The 22,627-nt window shown below is 39.1% G+C and overlaps 1 protein-coding gene across 6 annotated transcripts in view; it reads right to left on the bottom strand.

Annotated features, from left to right (window-relative positions):
• FHIP1A (FHF complex subunit HOOK interacting protein 1A) overlaps positions 1-3,257 on the bottom strand; it is a 208,684-nt gene extending 205,427 nt beyond the window's left edge. For 3 of the 6 annotated variants that reach the window (XM_019641183.1, XM_019641189.1, XM_019641182.1), the window contains exons 1-2: positions 3,169-3,257; positions 2,465-2,537 (exon numbers count right to left, since the gene is read on the bottom strand). The gene's annotated coding sequence lies outside the window, so the exon portion shown is untranslated. Of the gene's footprint in view, positions 1-2,464; positions 2,538-2,739; positions 3,136-3,168 lie in introns of those variants that run through there. The other 3 variants (XM_019641185.1, XM_019641181.1, XM_019641186.1) reach the window with 3 other exon arrangements.
• Positions 3,258-22,627: the final 19,370 nt, after the last annotated feature.

The raw sequence follows: 22,627 nt of genomic DNA, 5'->3' as shown, positions 1-22,627 counted from the left end.
TGCCTGAGGAGGGGTGTGAACTTGTGCTGGAGGAGGTTTGTCTTTACAGTCATGTGCCCTTGACAAAATATTTAAACTCCTACACCTTAATTTCCTCACCTACAAAATGAAATAACCTGGAGTAAACAATCTCTGTGATCCCTTTCAGCTCTAAAATCCTGAAAACAGACCTTTACTCTGTCTTTGCTAAAGGATTTTTTAAAAAGGATATACATGTACATAATATAAAATGTAGCATATAAAGTTATAAGATACTAGCCCCAAACTGCAGACCCCTGCCTGGCTCCTCTTCACCCTGAGTTCCAGTCCCCCAAAAAAGATTTTTTAACTCTTCAAGAAGTTTCTTCTAATAGTTACTTCCATATTTGTAAATCACACACTTATATTGCTATTTCCCGATTTTTCTCAATTTTAGACATTACAAAAAGTTCTTTATCCAATCTTTTAGGGGCATTTATTCACCTAACCCACCCATCTCTCCAGGTACAGCCACACTGTTGAGATGCAAAGAACATGAATGCTACATACACATATAGATGTATACATATTTATATATAGTCCTATCTCCAATTATGGGCTGTCTGGTTAATAAGCAAATAGATTCCATTTTTCATCCAACCACTTCACAAAATGTAGCAGGGGAAAAAAAATTAAAATATGGCCTCTAAATCAGAAATCCTAAATTTGGGTCTGAGTCCTCCACCTACAGGAGCCAAATATATACACAAGTTTCTTATTTTCTCTGAATCTCCTCTATTTTCCTCTTGTGCAATCTGAATATAATAGCACCCACTGCAAAATGGTTGAATCACGAAGCACAAATATGGGACGTGTTGAAGCCCTTTGTCAATCATAAAGCACTGCAGATATGTTACTTTCCATTATTTCTGTTTTCTTTTTTTTGTTGTTTCATTGTTTTGTACACCTGAATGTTACTTTCCATTATTATCTTTACTAAGAAAGCCCCATAGATGAAGTCCCTGAAGTGACTGGTCACTCTTGAGCACTGTTCCCGACCTCGGCTAACAACTAGGAGCTGGAAGTTGCAGAGAGTAAGAGTGAAGTAGATGTAAATTGTGTTCCAAGGCCAGAATCCGAGGGTCAGCTCTTCAAAGGGCCTGTGTGTTGCCCTATGAGACAAATGTACACAATAAAGATCAAGCATCTAAGCAGGGACCCGAGAAAGCAACAGTAGTTTATATTTGCACAGGGTAGAAGCTTCCTTCTCAAATTTTCTTTTAAGAGTAATATAAGAACATAAGTTGAAAGATAACTCATCAGGCAACTTATTTGTCTCTAAGATATACCTCTATATTTCCACATGGTTTGTTTGTACATCTGCTTCTTGATTTGTAGACATTATCTATTGACTTCCTAAGATGGTAGAAAGAACTTCGCAGAGAAAGTGTTTTGACTGGAACTGGTCGGGGGGAGGCGGGGGGGGGGCGCATGGATCATGAAGAACTGTCCAGCAATGCATTATTCTGAATCTGTAGTAAAACGATCCTTTTATTTCCAGTCTTCAAGGGCCTACGTGAAAAGCAGCAATTCAACCTAGGGTGTCCCTTCCTATTTAGGGGCAAGAAGGAACCTAGCTGCACAGCTGGGCCTAAATTGTGAGGCTGCTCTAAATCTTCCTGAGTCTAGTTCACTGATGCTCGGTTTCTCTTGTCTTTTCCACCTGCCCCACACAGTCAAATCCTGTTCTAAAAGCTATAGGACAAATGACAAATGGGACCCCAAACTTAATTTATTTCAAGATAAGCATGGACACAATTTTTATGAGCTCTGTGGAAAGGGATTAACTGGAGGTAAAAGAAACCAGCCTTTAATTATGAGAAAAGTTATCTAAAGCCGACAACTATGCTGCATTAAAGAGTAAATTTCTGGGCTGTATCTCCTGCTCAGTTCTGTCCAGGGAAGACCACTGAAGTTCTCCAAACGTGGACTTCGGCTGTAGTACACCAGGTCTGGGCAGTTTCAGGGACAACATCCTGTCTAGTGCCAGGTATACAAGCAAACTTGAGGTCAGGCAGGTGGCCCTGCCAAGCAGACAGGGTACAGCTAAGGAAAGGCAATCTCTTTTCTCATTAACCAACAGGATAAAGGTGATTAAGCAGGAATTATTTTTCAATGACCTACATAATTTTATCAGGGCTGCTGTGACTATTAGCCAGGACAGGTGACTTGCTAATCAGATGAATTTGACAGCAGGACCCTTTCAGCGAAGCCAAAGAGTGGTTCTAGTTTATAGGGAAGCAACAGTTGGTATGCATTGTTTACTACCACTCCTCAAGGCTGTCTCTGCTCTGTGTGGGACTCTTTCCCTACTCAGGGAAATTTTCCCTGGACCTGGATGGCTGAGGCAGCAGCACCTGCTGAATGAGTGGAAGCCTCATCTGCTAAGAACGGATGGATTCAGGTGGGTGGGACAGAGCTGAGATAATTCATCAGATCTACTCACGTGATTCCCAAAGCCCCAAGCAAACACCTCACTCTGGCAGGGCTTGAAATAAGACAGCAACTAGTTCCATTCCCTAGCAGAAGTAAGGTTAACAAGGGAGCTTTGTTGAGGTCGGGGCGGGACACACACGGGGACAGACACACACACACACACACACACACACACACACACGCCATTAATAACAACCCCAACTTGAATGCAGCTTCACTAGAGAACTTATGATATTGAGCAACAGCCACCAAACAAGTCCTTTATACCAGTCAAGTGCTACAAACCTCAAAGCAGCACCGCCTGTCTCCTGTGTAAGCGAGGAAGTTTAGAGAGGAAAGCTGAACCCTGGCTCGCTTAGTCTTTGCCTGTTCCTCCCGTAGGACCCAGCACTACCCGCCCCAGGGACTAAGGAAAGGGGGTGGAAAGCCCCGATGCCATCGTCATCAAAACAAGCTTGCTCGCTCTCCCCCGGGGTCAGTCATCGAGTCACTCCGGGTCTCACAGCTCTGAGAGCCACCTCCTCCGGGCTGTGCCTCGGCCCCATGGAGCCTGTCTGGGATATTCCCATTGCTCCCCCACCCCCACCCCAATACCTGCTCCTCTGGGCCAGACGGGAGACTCAGGATAGGGACACTTCTGCTCTCCCTCCTCCCTTAACCCCCTAAAATAAAAGCATCCCTCAAGTGCAAACCTCACAGCAGCATGCCACGTACCTGTCTGCAGCCGCGGCTCCTCCTCTCCGCGAGGTTGAGGACTTGCGGGGCAAGTGTCCTAGGACAGTCCAGAAAGTTTGTGCCCCGATCCTGAGGATGCAAACCCGGAGCCACCAACGGCGCTGGGCACTGCGAGGAAAGGGAGCTGGCTCCTCGCCTGATACTTCGTAGGGTCTAACTGAATAGCAAGACCAGGAGAAGAAAGGAGGCTGAAGGTCTGATCGCAACTTTTTCCACGGATCAACAGCCTGTAGCTGAGCGGCGCGGGTCCCAGGTTCACCCCGGCACCCCCAGTCTCCCCACGCCCTTGGGGAAGGCTGGGCTGAGCCTGGGCGGGGCCCAACCTGCCGCTCAGGACTTGGAGCACTCGGGGCCCCGCCCCGGCCACCACCAGCCCCGCCCCTACCCCCCCAACTCTCCGCCGCCAGGTGTCCGTTTCCAAGGTGAAGGAGGAGGAGACTCGAAGAGAAAAAGTTTCCACTGAAACTTACACCGCACCGAAGGGAGGACACCTCGCCCTTGGGGCCCGCGGGCCGCTGGAACTATTGTACACCACTTCACACAAGCGCTCACACACCCCACCCCACCCCCAGCAAGAAAATAAGCCAAAGGCTCATTTCTTGGGTCCTGCAGAGCGGAGTAAGTCAGACAACTCCACGGGTCATGCACGTTTCAGACTTCTCACTTCCCAAAGGTTTGACCGCGGCTACCAGCGCTCTCTCTCCACTGCAATTTGTTCCCCCCCCCCCCCCCGCTGTGGTTTGAATTTTAAAATGCAAATAAAGAGAGCTGAGTCAAGGGATGGAAACATTCGCCGGTTATTTTACTATTATTCTACTGACAAGCTTCCTGAAGTGAGCAGGGGTAGATGAGCTCTCGGCCAACATTAATGCCGGGAGGAGAGCTGGGCCGTGTTTGCTGTTGTTTTGTTTTGTTTTTTTTAACGGGAGTCAGTGTTATCTGAGTTGTTTGTAAGAATGTGTGTGCGTGCCACATGTTCGCTGGCAATCCCCGTCCCCCTACCCCGCCCCCCCATCTCCAAAATGAATGCTCTTCAATTTGAAGGGTTCTACAGTAAAAAGGAAACTTCTCCAACTCAGGACTCTCCAGAAGACAGGAGTGCAGGTTCCAAAGTTATTTCCCCACCACTCTGGGTGTTGTGGTGGCCTTTGGCACTGCCCCTTGTCTCAACATCGGCCTGGCCCCTCGTTTGCCCGCTGCCCTTCACCAGATTTGGAGCTGCGCCCATTGCCGTGCTGGGTGGCACCGCCTCTGCTCCCCCTTTTCTCTGTCTCCCAGTCCCCCTGAGTGCTTGGGCTGCAAAGACAACGCTCTGCTTTCTGGACATAATCCAGGAGGAGGAACCAAGTTTTTGGTTAGAGGCCTTCTTGGTATTTTCAGGGCCCTGTGGTTGGTGTGGCTGAAACTTGAGGACAGCCACAATCTGGGCAAGTTGGGTCACAACACGTCTTGCAAAGACGGATGTGGCGATATTTCCACTACAGCAGCATCCTGCTGGCGCCTCACCAAATTCTCCTTTGGAGGAAGTATCTTCCTTATTTCATTCTCCATGAATGACATCCAGAGATAACCTAAAACAGGCATATGCAGTTTCAAATTCTCTCTTGCAATCATGGTAATGGGATGATGCACACTTCATACTTCTTTCTAAGGCTGTCTACCACCACTGCTGTGCTTGAGCTGGCAGCAGAAATGCACACTGCCCTTGGTGCCAGTGCTTCTCAGGGCTCGCCAGCCTTTCACCGATAACACATGCAGGCAAATGGCTCTTAAGGAAAAGCCAGAGAAGGACAAGGGAAACAGAAATGAGTGTAGAAGCCAGGAAGCTCGGCACAGCAGGTCACTTCGGCCACAATTGGAATGTGGAAGAATCATTCATTTATTCAACCAATATTGAGTTGAGTGCTGTATGCATGCTAGGCATTCTTCTAGGGGTTGGGGACACAGGAGAAAAAAACAAAAAAACAACCACAAAAATCCCCGCTCTCACGGAGCTTACCTTTTAGGTAGGAGAGACAGGTGATACATAAGGAAAATCTATGGACTGCCTTGCGTATGATTAGAATTGCTACGGAGAAAAATTAAGCAGGGAGGGGACATCAGGAATATGAGGGGGTGTTCTTTTACATAAGTTGATCAAGGAAAGCCCCTGGGGGAGGTGACGGTTGAGCAAAGGCCTGAAGGAGGTTAAGGAGTAAGACATCTGGGCAGACAACTTTCAAGACAGAAAACAAAGCAAGTACAAAAGCCCTGAGGCAGGAATATGTGTGCTAGGAACAACCTCGAGGCCAGGGTATCAGAGTGGAGAAGAGGAAGTCAGAGGTAGGGGTGACCCAGAGCCCCTGAGGATTTTACTCTGAGTGGGCTGGCAGTCACTAGAGGGCTTGGGGGAGAAAAATCACATCTTCTGACACATTGTAACAGTATCGCTTTGGCTGCTGGGTTGAGGATTGACGCTAGGGGCTAAGGGCTGAGGCAGAGACCAATTAGAAGGCTACTGAAATAATTCAGGCGCAAGAGGAGAGTGACTTGGCCCAGGGGAGGAGGTGACAAGCTGACAGGGATTCCTCACAGATTGGATGTGGAGTATGAAGGAAAGAAAACAGGATGACACTGAGGCTTTTGAAGGCCCGAGCAACTGGAAGGATGGAATTGCCGTAACAAAGACAGAGAAGACTTCGAAAGGAGCAGTTTGGGGGTAAAATCAAGAAGGCCAAAGGGAAGACAGGAAAGAAAGGACACATCATTAGAATGATCTTCGATTTCCTTACAAAATGAAGAAAATAGTACCTACTTCATTAAGGTTCTTTTAAGGACAACATGAATTAATGTAGTGAAGTGTCTGGCACAGGTCCTGATACGTGGCTGGCACTTAAGAATGTTAGTTCTCTCTGTACAAATATCAATTTCATACCTATCCATTATGCCCTCTGAGAGTGAAACAGTCATTGTTTTAGAGGAATAAGCCTTACTAAGAGTAAGAGGGAAAAGAAAACAGGAAAGGACGGACGTGAAATGAAAATGTAAACAATGAAGTGCTGCAAAGGTGCCTAATGGAATTTATCTGTGATAGTAGATGCTCCTAAGTCCTGCTCCCTCAAGGGGACAAACTAAAGTATCAGAGTTTGCTAGTTTGGGAAAAGAGTTTGAAATATCAATAGTTTGTAATAAAATGGAAAAAACCCACAACATGTGTAATAAGCAAAGAATATTGGTTGCTACTCCTTATAAAGAATTCTTGCAAATAAATAGACATAATAGAAAAATATTCCAAGGAGATGAACAGAGAATTCTAAAAAAATACAAATGGATAATATATTTATTTTAAAAGTCCAGCCATACTAAGTACAGCTAGAATGAGAGGCAATTATTTTTAGTTACAAATTTGGCAAGGATTAGAAAAAAATAATTAGGCCCCCTGTTGGATGTTAGACAATATCATACTATACTGAGGAACTGTAAATTACAATAATTTTTAGCAATTTATATCTAAATCTTTAAAATGTACATACTTTTCAAACCAGAAATTTTACTTCTAGGAAATTTTTTCTAATACTCAAATATTTGCTAAAAATTTATGTATAACAATGTCTGTTGCAGTGTCATTTAAATGTTGTGGCTAAGTTAAAATTAGTGTAAGTATCCATCAAGACAGAATTACGGTAAGCACTTGTCATGATATTATAGGCAAATAATTTTTTAAATGTTGTTGAATATCTATTAAATGGAAACATATTCACAATATATTACTGTAACAAAATAAGCCTACTACAAAACAGTAGGTAAAGTTCTCCTTAAAAATGTTATTATTGGCCAGCCGAATGACGCAGTGGTTAAGAGCTGGCTTGGGACGCCAGAGGTCCCTGGTTTGGATCCCACATATGAGGGCCAGTGACACTGCCCTCTACAGCTAAGATGCTGAACAACAGCTCAACCTGGAGCTGGGCTGCTGTGAGTCCACCACAAAGGCCTAGGCTGGCTGCAGTGGGTTGCCATGGGCTACCGTGTGTAGCCAGCAGCCAGTGTGAACGGCCAGCAGCCGCAGTGAGCGGCCGTCCAGAAGCCGGCGACTGATCTGTTCTCCTTCCCCCAATTCCCCAGCGCTGTTCCCATCCCCCAATTCCCCAATAAAAATCTTAAAAAAAAAAGTTATCTCCACACTTAGATGACAGTTTATTTTTATTCTCTTCTTTGTACTTTTCTCTATTTTCAAGTTTTTTACCATAAGTAACTATCATTATCTCTTAGGAATGAAATTTCTGGAGAGTAGGCTGCATATGTAATGAGTTGATACTGCCAAACAGTTTTTCAAAGTAGTTATACCGATTTACACTCCCATCGGCACTATATAAGAGTTCTAGTTTGGAGCAATGAATTTTTAACAACATGCATCCAGTAAATAGACATTGATTTTAACTCTACTGCTTGAAAAGTTAAAATAATTAAGCAAAAGTTAGAAATGAGCACATTGGTTGTGAATGCATATGTTAATAACATATCAGCCTTTTCTAAATTGTACTTTTCATTAATTTATCTCATTTATTTTTCCCATCTTTAGCTGTGTTATATGCAATATGTCCAAGCACTGAAATTAGATTTCTTTAATGCAGAAGCCAGAAAAGACTCCCTTCTCTTTTTCTTATCTCCTTTATTCCTACTTGTAGTCAGATTAAATCTAAATTTAAATTATCTCCTAAAGTTGCATCTCTTAAAAAGAATTCAGAAATGAACAATGTGTATCCTGTTAGAATATTAATCATCCTGTCAAGAAATTCTTCTAACAAATTAATAAAAACCCATTGCGTCTGAATGGTCTCATTTCCTATAAAAGTTATCCAGTGGTCAGGGTCTACTCTACTGAGGATGTAAGGCTTATTTATTAAAACTCTTCTCAAAGCCATCTGTCTTCTCCTTTAAAGTGAATGATTACAGCAAGTTAAGGGCCCAGGCTCTGGAGTAGATGCAGCTGATGGACGTGTGTACAAATTTCAACTCTACCACTTTAAAGCTTTGTGGTCTGGATCAAGTAATTAAGCTACTTCATTTCTGGCTGTGCCTCAGTTCTCTTTCTAAAACGAGATAATCCTAGTACCTACATCATTGGTTTTTAATGAGGATTGTGTATCTCCACCTATCTCTCTCTCTCTCTCTCTCTCTCTCTCTCTCTCTCTCTCTCTCTCAATCTCTACATATATATATATATATATGAGCATAGTCTAGGACAAATAATAAGCTCTCAGTAAATTTGTTTTTCAAGGCAAATTTAGTTTTCAAGGCAATTTATCATAAGGAAAAATTATAAACATGAACATTTATCAGCCAGATTTCATATCAAAATTTTGGTAACAATATAACTGTCAGGAAGAAATAAACTAAAATAAATTATGTTCTATCCAAACATAATCTACCAAACAGTATGATCTCAGTTTTATAAAAATATGCATAATAAGCCAAAGCAATCATGAAAAAGAACATTTGGAAGTTTCATGCTCCCTGATTTCAAACTATACTACCAAGTCATAGTAATCAAAACAGTATGACACAGGCACAAAAATGCATAAATTAATGGAACAGAATAGAGCGCCCAGAAATAAATCCACACCTATATGGTCGATTAATCTATGACAAACGAGGCAAGAATATACAGTGGGGAAAAGACAGTCAATTCAATAAATGGTGTTGAAAAAACTGGACAGAAACATGCAAAAGAATGAAACTGGACCACACTTTCTTACACCATATACAAAAATAAACTCAAAATGGATTAAAACTTAAATGTAAGTCTTGATACCATAAAACTCCTAGAAGAAAACATAAACAATAAACTTTTTGTTTTATAAACTAAGTTATATATATTTGGATATGCCGCCCCAGGAAAGGGCAACAAAAGCAAAATTAAATAAATGGGACTACCTCAAACTTAAAAGCATTCGTACAGCAAAGGAAACCATCAACAAAACAAAAAGACAACCCACTGAATGGGAGAAGATATTCACAAATGATATACCAATAAGGGGCTAATATCTAAAATATATAAAGAACTCATACAACTCAACATTAAAAAAAAAAAAACAATTTAAAAACGGGGAGAGAACCTGAATAGGAATTTTTCCAAAGAAGACACACAGATGGCCACCAGACACATGAAAAGATGCTCAACATCACTAGTTATCAGGGAATTGCAAATCAAAACCACAATTAGATATCACCTCATACCTATCAGATTGACTATTATAAAAAAGACAACAAATAACAAGTGTTGGCAAGGATGTGGAGAAAAGGAAGCCCTTGTGCACTGCTGGTGGAATTGCCAACTGGTGCCAACCACTATGGAAAACAGTATGAAGGTTCCTCATAAACTTAAAAATAGAACTACCATACAACCCAACAATTCTGCTTCTGCGTATCTATCTGAATAAAATGAAAACACTAATTCGAAAATATTTATGCACTCCCATGTTCATTGCAGCATTATTTACGAAAGCCAAGATATGGAAACAACCTTAGTGTCCATGAATGGATAAATAAAATATAGTATATATACACAATGAAATATTACTGAGCCATAGTTAAGAGGGAAATCTTGCCATTTATGACAAACATTGATGAAATTTGAGGGTGTTATACAAAGTGAAATAAGTCAGAAAAAGACAAATATCATATGACCTTATGTATAATCTAAACAAACAAACAAACCTGAGCTTTTAGAGAACATATTGGTGGTTGCCAGAGGTGGGGGTGCGAAAAATGCGTAAAAGGGGTCAAAAAGAATAAAAATAAAAAAGGTTCAGTTATAAAATAAATAAGTCGTAGGGATGTAATGTAGAACACTGTTAATAAAATTCTATTGCATATTTGAAAGCTGCTAAGAATAGATCTTAAAAGTTCTCATCACAAGAAAAAAATTTTGAAACTATATATGACAGATGTTAACCAGTTATTGTGGTGATCATTTCACTATATATTATATATATGTATATATCTCAAATCATTAGGCTGTACATGTGAAACTAATATGTTATATATCAATTATACCTCAATTTTAAAAAGTTTGTAATGGTATTTAACCAAAACCTTGATGGAATTTGTAAATGTTCAATAGATCAAGATTGGTTAAAAAAAAATGTTTCCTATGAAAAAAACAATATCAACAATGTCACATGACATGGAGCTAGAAAGCTATATTCAAGGAACGGGAAATAGTGCAGCTAGACCAGAAATGAGTAAAAATCAAATAAACAGCTGTGTAGAGTTCACAGCAATTAGGAATACCCAGCTACACATGTGGTATTATCCCTATGTCCTGGGTTATATATACACATATGTAAATCCTTAAACTGGTAAAATTGGTTTTTACGTGTGATCTGTGACATAGCTCATTGTTTTAGGGTCACAGTTTTTACGTGACAGCCAAAAGCCCTGTCTTCTCTTTCTCCTTGAGGGAAGATGATTCTTGGATCCATAAATACAATTTTAAAGCCCCTTCTGATATAAATTGGTCCAGTTTTTTGTTTAACATATTCTTCAAGCTTTCGTGACAACTGAGGGTTTTTTTTTGTTTTTCTCCTCTCTTCACAGGAGTCACCCATTCTAATTGGTCAGTGATAAACTTTTTCTTAAAAAGACAGGGGAAAACTAGCATTTTCCAAGCCATCTATTATTCCTTTTGTTCTTTACTGCTTCGTCTACTGTTACACTCTTAAGAGTGCTTGCCATTTATCTTTTAGATTTCTCACAAATTATATTCTCTTCAGGACCTACTACATACATTTTATACTGGATGCTTAATCCTCAGTCCTACGCGACAAAATCACACATGAAACTCTCAGATACTCGGGAGACCTACAGCCAGTTTTAAGGGCTTTTTCCAAGGAAGCAGTGAGAAATTAGAATGAAGCTACTATGTGGAGTTTTAAAAAGGAAAACTTCAACAGAAGGTTACAGCCACAGTGAACTCTTGATTATTCATAGGATGAAACTGCATGAATAATTGAAATCCACAGGTTAGCCTAATAAAATCTGCTTCCTTCTATCTTAGTCCATTTGGGCTGCTACAACAAAACACCACAAATGAGCTGGCTTAGGAACAACAGAAATCTTATTTCTTACAGTTCTGGAGGTTGAAAGGCCAAGATCAGGGTGCCAGCGTGATCCGATGAGGGCCTCCTTCTAGGTCGCAGACTCCTCACCATTGTAACCCCAACACGGAGAAAGGAGCAAAGGAGCGCGCACAGGCCTCTTTTATTCAGGCACTAATGCCATTCAGGAAGGCTCCACCCTCTTGACCTACTCACCCCTTGAAGGCCCCACCTCCTAACACCACCTTGGGGCTTAAGTTTCAACATAGGAATTTTTGAGGGACACATTCAGACTATATAGCATTATGCCATTAGCCCTTATTTCCTACCGTAATTTCCACTTAATTCACAACTCAGATCATTCAATTTGGAAAGGTGGCAGGACTATAAATTCACCTTTGTAGTTAGCAAAGGGGTTATTGTTTATAAGTGAAATGTATCCAAATGAATGATTATGAGAACTCACATTAGAACTCAGCCGCATATCCAAATATGTGAGTCCTGGGAATTATCCAGTAGGACTTTTTATTCAGTTAAAAAATAAAAGTAGATGTCAGATTGAAACCATGTTCAAGGGAAAGCATTAAAAAAAAGCAGTCCTTCCAAGCAATACAAAAATCTGTTAGAAAATCTGTGCTGAAAACTTAATAAGGACCAGTAGGAGACACCTGTGCCCACTGGGACTCGGTGTTAAAGAAGATAGAAAACAGCGGTTCACAAATTGTGCATTCCCCCACCCACCCATTGGAACATCAGAATCACCTGTGAGCCGGTTAGAAACGAAAATACTTTGGCCTGCCCTAGACCTACCAATCATGGGTTTTGGGCCTAGCAATATGTGTCTTAACAAGCCTGCCAGGGGATTCTGATGCATTGTCAAGTTTGAGAACCACTGATATATAACACCGGGGGGCGGAGTTTAAAGGGCAACTCTTCATCATACCCTATTTATATTCCTCTAATTCTAAATAGCATGGGATTTGGCCACCTGCAGGTTATCTGTGGTTTCGCAAAATGAAAAGTATAAGATCTAGAATAAAGAAAAGCATGTATGATGTCCTGTTATCAAAACCTGACCTAAGCCTATGAGGTTTGCTGCACTCCATCTCAGTCTCCAGGGCTCAACTCTATTACATAAAACACTCAGTTCTGATTCTGCCCTTTATCCTCTACTCCTTCCCTTCCTGCAGCCTTGTCTGTGTCCACTGTCTCTGACGACGAATTCCAGTTTCCAATTGCTTCCCAGAATTTGTGAAAATATAATTGATGAACCGTGAAATTTCCAAAACTAAGTAGATTTAAAAAAAAAATAAGGGGCTTAACTGTGACCTGGATATTTAGTTCCACAATATAAAGAGTTAAGGTGTTTTGTTTTTTTCATTATTATTCTAGGCTTGTTTACAGTTCTTTAGCATATCTCATTGGCAGGCATTTTTCCTTTTGAGAGTGTTTCATGGAGTCAGAATATGATGCCATTAAGATAAAATACTTGCCATTATTTATCAAAGAAGCATATGATACAGTAATAAAAATAATAGCTAAGGCAGTTTATCATTTAAGAACTCTTTTAAAATGTGTAAATTGTTCACATTGGATTTTCCCTAATATCACTAAATAATTTGGTCTGGCAAGTGTTAACTGTCTATGAATACAGATGTCCCTTAACGTACAATGGAGGTACATCCCAGATAAACCCATTGGGTTAGTTAAAAATATCTGAAGTTGAAAATGTATTTACTACGTCTAACCTACTAAGCATCATAGCTTAGCCTAGCCTGCCTTAATCGTGTCCAGACACTTACATTAGCCTACAGTGGGGCAAAATCATGCCACCGCCCAGCATCATGAGAAAGTATCATGAGACTAGAAAAGATCAAATTTCAAAATTTGAAGTAAGGTTTCTACTGGATGCATACCACTTTTGCACCATCATAAAGTCAAAATATCCTAAGTGGAACCATCCTAAGTCAGGGTCTATCTGTATTGGGGAAGACAATACATTGAATTAGAAACATATTGGAATGCATGCATGTCCCCCTTCTCTTAAATGTACAAGATGTCTTTTACTGTAAGTAAAGCAAATAAACAGTGATCATCACACAGTGAACTGTTGCTTACTGTTGTAATTGTGGAAATCTTTCTAGCACAGCGATCTCATCCTCGGTTGCATATTAAAATCACCCAACGAGCTTTTTAAAAGTACCAGTGAATGCCCAGGCTGTATCTCAGAACAATTACATAAAAATCTCTTGGGGTGGAAACCAGATATTAGAATTTTTTTTAAGCTTCTCTAGGTGATTCCAGGGCAGTCAAACTTGAGAACCACTGTTCCAGTTCATCAAGGCCCTTTTATAGAAAGGACTATATTTAGTTAAGCTAGAGTCTGAGGACAGCAATGAGGCCCTATTGATGATTATTATCATTACTAAATTTTTAGCTCGCAACCATTTCATGTCACTTCATTTATTCAAAAATCTTCAGTAGCTATACAAAAACTAACTCAGAATGGATCAAAGAGCTAAACATAAGAGCTAAGTTTAAAACTCTGAAAACATAGGGGAAAAGTTTCATGACATTGGATTTTGCAGTTATATCTTGGATATGACATAAAAAGCACAGGCAACAAAAATGAAAATAAATTGGACTACATCAAAATTTTAGAAAAAACAACTTCTGTACATCAAAGGATACAATCAACACAGTGAAGGGCAACCTACGGAATGGGAGAAAATAGATGCTAATCACATACCTGATAAGGGGTTAATATCCTGCATATAAAAGGAAATCCTACCACTCAACAACATAAAACAAACAACCCAATTAAAAAATGTGCAAAGGACTTGAGACATTTCTCCAAAGAAGATGTACACGTGGCAACAAGCATGTGAAACAGATGCTCAGCATCACTAATCATTAGGAAAATGCAAATCAAAACCACAATGAGAAACCACCATATCCTCATTAGGATAGCTACTATCAAAAACCAGAGAATAACACCTATAGGCCCACCTCATTTTATTACACTTTGATTTACTGTACTTCACAGGTGTTACATTTTTTACCAACTGAAGGCAAGACCCTCCACCAGGAAAAAGATTACAACTCACTTTATGGCAATGCTCACTTTATTGCCAGTAGTCTGCCAAACCTGCAATATGTCTGAGGTATGCCTGAAAATCTAAAAAATAATCCTGCGTCCTTAATCCTGCCTCTCATAGGACCTGGCCTAACAGTAAACTGATTATTTCAGTCAATGCTTCTAACAACAACGGTAGCATGATCATCTCCACTTTATAAGTAGGAAAACTGAGGGAGGAGCAGAGAGGTCATAAACTCATCAGTAGTGGAATTAGGATTTGAACTCTAGTCTTTCTCACCCTAAAACCAACATTTCCAATCACAACATGAGTAACACAAATTGTAATGTGGATGGTTCCTTCTCTTACTAAATATTTGTGTGTGTTTTTTTTTAATTTAGAAAAATTGTTCTAAATATGGGACGGTACAGAGAATGGTATAATAAACATTCACATACCTATGACTCACAAGTAACAAAATTGATTGGGTCGTCAAATGAGCTCGTGATTTTAAAAAATATTGGGTTGTTGGAAAAGTCATGACGCATTTTTGCAACGAAAAACATAGAAAAAATACGTCATGACTTTTCCGGCAACCCAATATTTAACTAATAAAACACTACACTCAAACATTACAGATAGAAGACCCAGCCGCAGGCCCATTGCCTTTCTTCTGTCTTCATAGCCAACCATTTTCATGATTTTGCTGTGTGTCCTTCGGTCCATATTTTTTACAACTTTAACAAATATATTTGTATCGATAAAAATATATTGTTTTGTGTTTCTAAATTTTACATTAATGGATGCATACTGCCTGTATGACCTTTTTGCAACCTGCTTTTTAAACTATAAACTATATTTTTATGATTGGTTCATGTTACTAGCTCAGTCTTCTAAGCCAGTAGAAGACTCAATTTTGCCTCCCCAAGGGGCAGTCAGCAATATCTGGAGATATTTTTGTTGTCATAATGGGGGAGGAAGAAGAGGTACCACTGGCATCAAGTGGATAGAGGCCAGAGATGCTGTTAAATATCCTACAATGCAAAGGAGAGCCTCCCCCTCCTCAACAAAGAATTATCTAGCCTAAAAGGCCAATGCCAAGATTGAAAACCAGTGATTTAAACCAGTGATTCTCAAAGTGTGGTCCCTGACCAGCAGCATCAGCACCACCTGAGAACTTGTCAGAATACAAATTCTAGGGCTACGTCCCTCACCCAGTGAATCAGTAACTTTAGGGGTGGAGCCCGGAAGTCTATAGTTTTACATACCCTCCAGGTAATTCCGATGAACACTAAAGTAAACACCACTAATTTAAACTATTGGACAGTATTCAATTGTATGGAAACACCCCAATTTATCTATCCTGGGAACCATTTCAAATTTATTATGAAAAACGATGTTCTCTGTATATCAGCAGTTCTCAACCTTCCTAATGCCGCGACCCCTTAATACAGTTCCTCATGTTGTGGTGACCCCCCAACGATAAAATTATTTTCGTTGCTCCTCTATAACTGTAATTTTGCTACTGTTATGAATCGTAATGTCAATATCTTTTTGTTTTCCGATGGTCTTAGGCGACCCCTGTGAAAGGGTCATTCGACCCCCAAAGGGGTTGAGACCCACAGGTTGAGAACCGCTGCTATATGATGCTCCTTTGTCTTCTTATACTATACCATAAAACATACTCTGTAACACACTCAAATGGATATTTTCATAGTAATACACACCTACTAAATGCTTACCATGTGCTTGGCATTATTCTAAATGTTTTTCATCTAGTTCTTACGTATAACAACCCCAGGAAATAGGTGCCACTACTATCCAATTTTACAGCTAAGAATCTAGGTAGTTAAATAATTTGCTCAAAGTCACACAACTAAGAGTCTGGCTGAGCCGGCTTTGAACCAGGGCTTCCTGGTACTAGAGTCCATTTCCTTAACATTACACATACTCCCAGAAACACAGACCATGACATTTTGGCTTAATTTTCAGAACCCAGCATAATGGATGGTGCATCCAAACATTTAACAAAAAAATGATGTGCAAATGAGAAAAAAAGGGTGCAGCGAAGATGGAGTCTAATCTGCATTTGGCATGCTTCCACCAAGCACAGAATCCACATTTTATCTAAAATACCTCAAAGTGCCTGTTCCAGCCATATACACACGCACTTATACAATACTTATGTCAATGAAGCGTGAGCCTCCACGTGAAATTTGGGTGAAGAGCCTGGCTTCTCAACACTGGTTTTTGTTCTTTTACTATTATTCTTAAAAATAGGATTTAGAATCAGGTTGAGTTCTGGTGTAAGCACTTGAAAAATAGATTCCAAAACCTTAATGGTATTTTTTAAAACCCAAAAGAAAAGCCTTAATGGTGACCTTTAAACATTTACAGTGGTGTTCATTTTTCTTGAGAATTACATTCTATTATGATGTGGTATGAAAAGCTTCCTTTCACCCTAAAATATTTAGGATGCCACTAGGCGTACAACACATCAGGCATGAGAGCACTTTCTTAAAGGGGGAGTTATTGGTATTCGGAGTGGGACATCCCTACTCCCCACCACTAATTGCCAGCAGGGCTCCCAGTCATGTGACAACCAAAAATGCTCCTGACATTCTGAACTTCCCCTAAATGCCTCGATATTCAAAATGTGGCCCTTGGCCCAACAGCATCAGTGTCACCTGGAAGATTTTTAGAAATGCAAGCGGTAGGGCCTATCTCAAACTTAGAGAATCAGAAACTGCATTTTAACACTCTCAGGTGATTTGTAAGCACAGTAAAGTTTGAGAAAAAAGGTGTGACCATCTGTGGAGAACCATTTTCCTAGAGAAACTCTTCCTATGGATATCAGGAGGCATGCGCAAAAATGTTCAAACTAAAGGTGCTAAACATTTTGCAAAGCAGTTCTACTTCTGGTTAAAAATCAGTTAAAATTTAGAGCATTTCTGAAAAACAAAGCTGACATCCAGTGGAACGAAGAGTCAAATGGTAGATAAGCATAAGTCCACCAATATTGTTTGCATAGCTCAAAGCATCCTTGCATACAGTCAGCTACCTAGATATATAAGGTGATACCCTTGTTTTTTGTTTAAACAAGTTCATGTTGCATTTCAGTTACATGCAATGAAAGAGCCCGAGGAAGACAGGCTTGAGCCAGACTATGGAGAGTCTTAGAGGCGAGGCTGAGGAATGTGAGTAGATATTCCCAACTTGGGGTCTGTGAACGGGTGACTGAGCTGCCAAGAGGTTGATCCTTTCAGTGTTTCTGGCAAACATATGGGGCCTGAGATGGCCAGAGACCCCGCTGGTCAACTCTGGCCTGGAACAACTTTACGCATTTACTCTATGTGCTAGTGATCATACCTTTGTGTGCCTCAATGAAAAAATACTGGGCATTATTGTTGTTGGCAATGGGAAACCACTAAAGGCCAGTTTGTTTGTTTGTTTGTTTGTTTGATTTTTAAATTGTGGTAAAAATATATTTATCATCTTAACCATTTTTAATTGCACAGCCCAATAGTATTTAAGCACATTCACATTATTGTACAACCAATCACCAAAACGCTATTTATCTTATGATATTAAACTATATTAAACAATATTCCTTCCCTCCCCCAGCCACTGGCAACTTTCATTCTACTTTTCGTCTTGATGAATTTGACTACTCTAGGAACCTCATAAAAGTGGAATCATGCGATAGTTGTCCTTGTGTGGCTGGCTTATTTCACTTAGCATAATGTCTTCAAGCTTCATCCATGTTGTAGCATGTGTCAGAGCTATTATTTATTTATTTATTTATTTATTTATTTTTATAGCTGAGCCATCCTGCCACCTGTTGGCAGCTCAGTAGCAGCTCAGCTCGGGCCGGACTCGAACAGCTGTTGCTCAGAGCTCAAACCATTGAGCAAGCTCTTAAACAAATGAGCCACTCAGCTGGCCCTGTCAGAGCTATTATAAGTGATTTTTTTTTAAGGAAAAGATTAGAGTTTCCCTCCTAAAAAATAATTCACCCTGGGCAGCAGCCTGGCAGTTGCAATAGGACATATTTGTTTGGAAGAAGCAAAAGATAAGGGTGAATTCTAAACCTGATGTGATGCATTTCCCATGGGGAAAATACACCTGTTTTGTTTTCAGTGAACCCAGGGGTCTCCAAATTGTAAATAATCATTTTTTTCTTACAAGAAACTTCAGTCTTATAGTTCTATTTAAGTCAAGTAGAAATTTCCTGATAGTTTCAGTGAAAGAGCCTGAAAAAACTGCTTAACCAGAAAGCTGTCAGATGTCCAATTTATCCTGCTCACTGGTTTCTGTATTTGATAGGATGTGGTAACTGTATGAGTCAAAACTGGGTGACTCAAAATACAGAATATAGTTTGATTCAGAATCCATTTGGTTGCTCTTTGTTTATGACAATTTGTGACCTTACCCTTTAAAAATATGCATCGCATTAATTTCCACCCATCAAAGGGCTAGTTTTATTCACCTTTCATCATTAAGAAAATAGAATTTTTCTCAAGTAAGGATTTACAGTTAATTCATCTCTAGAGCCTTAGAGACAGTTACTGGTGAGCACTAATGAGGTGGTCTTAAAAGAGTTGGTTGAGAATTTTCTTTGGCTGATTGGCCAGTTGGTTGTTACTCTGCCATATAGTGTCAATATGAAGGAATGAATTTCTCTGGAGAGGGAAAATCTTCCCAGTGATCCAATCTTTATCTTCAAGATTTCCTATGTTTATTTTTCTTCCCATTTGTGCAACACATTAAAAATATTTACGATGGATGAAAAAAAATTTGAGAAATAGTTTGCTAAACTATTCACTAAGCAATTAGTAGTTATTTTTTTAAAAAAAAGCTGAATAGAGTTGTGCTTGAAAAGCACTTATTGTGATACCTGCCATCATTTTTGAAAACTTATAATTATTTTGTCACTTATAAAATAATTGAATTTTATAGAGTTCAGTGCACATTAGAGCATATTCAATTTAAACCATAAAGAGGTACGGTTTTACATTTGTGGCTCTGAATGGGTATTTTAACTTTTGTCCTTAATGTTTATTAATTATTATAATTTTTGCTACCTTTCCTTTCATTTAAAAATTACCTAAAGTTCTGGAACTTGTGAAGGCATTATATTAAGAAAAAGTCTTCTCCAATATAAGCTTTTACAATAGTCCTAACCAGGATATTTATGGGTAATGACTTATCATTAAGCTAGAAATTTTAACTTATTAAATAGAATTGGTAAAATTACCAAAATTAAGCATTTTATGACACCATTTTCCCAAGTTTCATTATTCAGTTGCTTCTAAATCTTTTGTGAAAGCAGGTGTATAATGTAAGTATATATATATTTTGTATAGCACAGAAAACCTAACAATAATACTTAAAACTGTATAGAGCTTTATAGTTTATAGTGTTTTCACAGAGTAAGTAATGAGGACTTATTAGAAATTCTCAAAATAATTTCAAAACATTTCTTGCTTAATTCATTGCTGTTCAAAGATATATAGCATCTGCCAAATGTATATTAAGAGTTTTTGGACTATTAAAGGAAAAACTGTGCTATGAAGATATAACACATGAGGGACTTCTGTTTCCACAAAAGATGTTCTAACAGTGGCCAGATTTATTCTCCTGCCTGAAACACCCCCCCGAAAAGAAAAAGACAACATTTCACAATAGCTTTCAAGGTCATGGACATCAGCAATGAAGGAGAATGATCCCTGGAAGATGGGAAACAGCAAGGGAAGGCCTATGATTACTACAGCTTACTGCTCTGGGAGAGGTTCCAGGCTGCTGTGCCGGGAGGGGAACCAGGCACAGCTCCGTGGACTCCCTGAATTGGGATGGAGCTGACAGTCCAAGGAAACCAAGATGGTTCGTGTTCACAGGACAGAGCACCAGAGAAGAGCTGCACAGAGAGACAACCCTGAAGATACACAGAGGGCCCCCTTGAGGACTCAGCAGGGTATTGATTACTGCGTGTGTGTGAGGAAGCTACCTGAGTCAGGAAAAAATTATTTGAGAGGCACAAACTACCAAAGCACACTCAAGAAGAACTGGGTAACTTAAACAGCCCTATCTGTCTATTAACAAAATTGAATACGTAATTAAAAACCCTCCCAAAAAGAAAACTCCAGGCCCAGATAGCTTTACTGGTGAATACTATCAAACATCTAAAGAAGAGATAATATCAGTTATAAACAAACTTTCGAGAAAATTTAAAAGGTGGAAACAATTTCTAATTCATTCCATGATGCCAGCATTCTCCTAACACCAAAGCCAGGCAAACACATGTTACAAGAAAACTATAGATCAATATCACTCATGAACATAGATGCAAAAAAATTCTAAACAAAATCCAACAATATATAAAAAGGACAATATAACATGACCAAGTGGGGTTTCCCCCAGGAATGCAGTTAACTTAACATTAGAAAATTAATCAATGTGAGTCACCATTTTAAACTAAAAAAACAATAACCATATGATCATCTGAGTAGATGCAGATAGGTATTTGAAAAAAATCCAACATCCATCTTCTCAGCAAACTAGGGAACTTCCTCACCCTCATAAAGGGCAACTATGAAAAATCTACAGCTAATATCATACTTTACTTTGACAGACTGAATGCATCACCCCCTAAGATCACGAGCCTGGCATGGATCAATACTTCTTTTCAACATTGTACTAGAGGCTCTGGAAAGGAGCCTTATATTGTCTCATTTTCAGACAATATCATTGTCTGTGTAGAAAACCCGACAGAAGCTACACAAAAGCCACTAGAACTAAAACTAGTGAGTTTAGCAAGGTTGTAGGAGACAAGATCAATACACAAAAATCAACAGTATAAAACTAATCCATATGATACTATAATGGTCAATACATGTCATTATATACAGAGGATGCCAAAAAAATGTATACGCATTTTAAGGAAGGAAAACTGTATTAAAATTGTAATACTCAATATATACCGATAACAAAAGATGAATACAAGTCACGTTTGACTTCTGCAATTACAAGAGGTGCTCCAAGTGGTTCCCATCAGCGTCCAGACACTTCCGATGATGGCGAACTACTGCTTAAGCAACGTTGACCAAAGTGTGCACTTGTATACATTTTCTTGACACCCCTGGTATTTGTAAAAACCCACCAAATGTACAACACAAAGAGTGAATCCTATATAACATAAACTATCGACTTTAGTTAATAATGCATAAGTATTGGTCTATCAATTGTAACAAATTTACCACAATAATTCATGATGTAAATAAGATGGAAAACTGGGGGTGGAGAGGGTATGTGGGAACTCTACACTTCCAATCAATTTTCCTGTAAAACTAACACTGCTCTAAAAAAGTTTATTAATTTTTTACAACTAACTTAGATCAATTTACAATTAAATAAATTATGTCAATTCTCCCCAAATTGATTTCTAGATTCAATGCCCTCTCAATCAAAATTTCCAAAGACTGTTTTTGGGAGAAACTAATAAGTGGTTCTAAAATTCATATGGAAGTGCAAATGACCTAGAATAGCCAAATCAAAAGGGAGAACAAAGTTGAATGACTAACCCCACCTGATTGTAAGGCTTATTATAACGCTGTAATATTTAGAGTGAGGGGAGTGTGGATTGGAGCTCCCTTTCTATGTATCATTCGGTGTGTGGCTGAAAAGTCATTGACCCAGCAATTCAGTTCTAGCAAAATATACTTAAAAAATTATCAAAGAGGTACCCAAGAACAAAGATATTAAAATCATCATTATTCTTAGTGGCTAAAAACTAGATAATAAACAGATAGTTAACAATAGGAGAGTAGTTGAATGAATTATGGTACAGACTTATGTTAAAATAAGTATGCAGCCCAGCCATCAAAAATCATGTATTTAATGACATGTGGAAAAGTTCAGTATATATACTTAGGTAAGTTTAGCAGGTCACAAAATGATAGGCTCCTGTTTGTTTATAAATATCTGGCTATATATCAGGAAGAATATATAACAAAATATTTATACTTCTAAGTGAAGAAATTACCAGTTATTTTTCACAAAAATCACATAAAGTTTTTGTAATTTTTAAAAAAGGTTTTAAAGTTTAAAATGTTTGAAGCTTTATGATTGAAAAGATATATTTATCAAAATTCATCATTTTAGCATGAAAAAAATGATGGCTATCTCAAATTACATCTGACAAGGTAAGGTCCTGTTTCAAACCTGAGAATGATTGCAAGGTAGACCTTCACATCTGTGTTTCTCCCTTCCTGTTCACTTGAGTTG

This window comes from Hipposideros armiger, unplaced genomic scaffold (assembly GCF_001890085.2).
Source record: "Hipposideros armiger isolate ML-2016 unplaced genomic scaffold, ASM189008v1 scaffold_58, whole genome shotgun sequence".
Lineage (NCBI taxonomy): Eukaryota > Metazoa > Chordata > Mammalia > Chiroptera > Hipposideridae > Hipposideros > Hipposideros armiger.
This window is presented reverse-complemented; position numbering and strand designations above follow the sequence as displayed.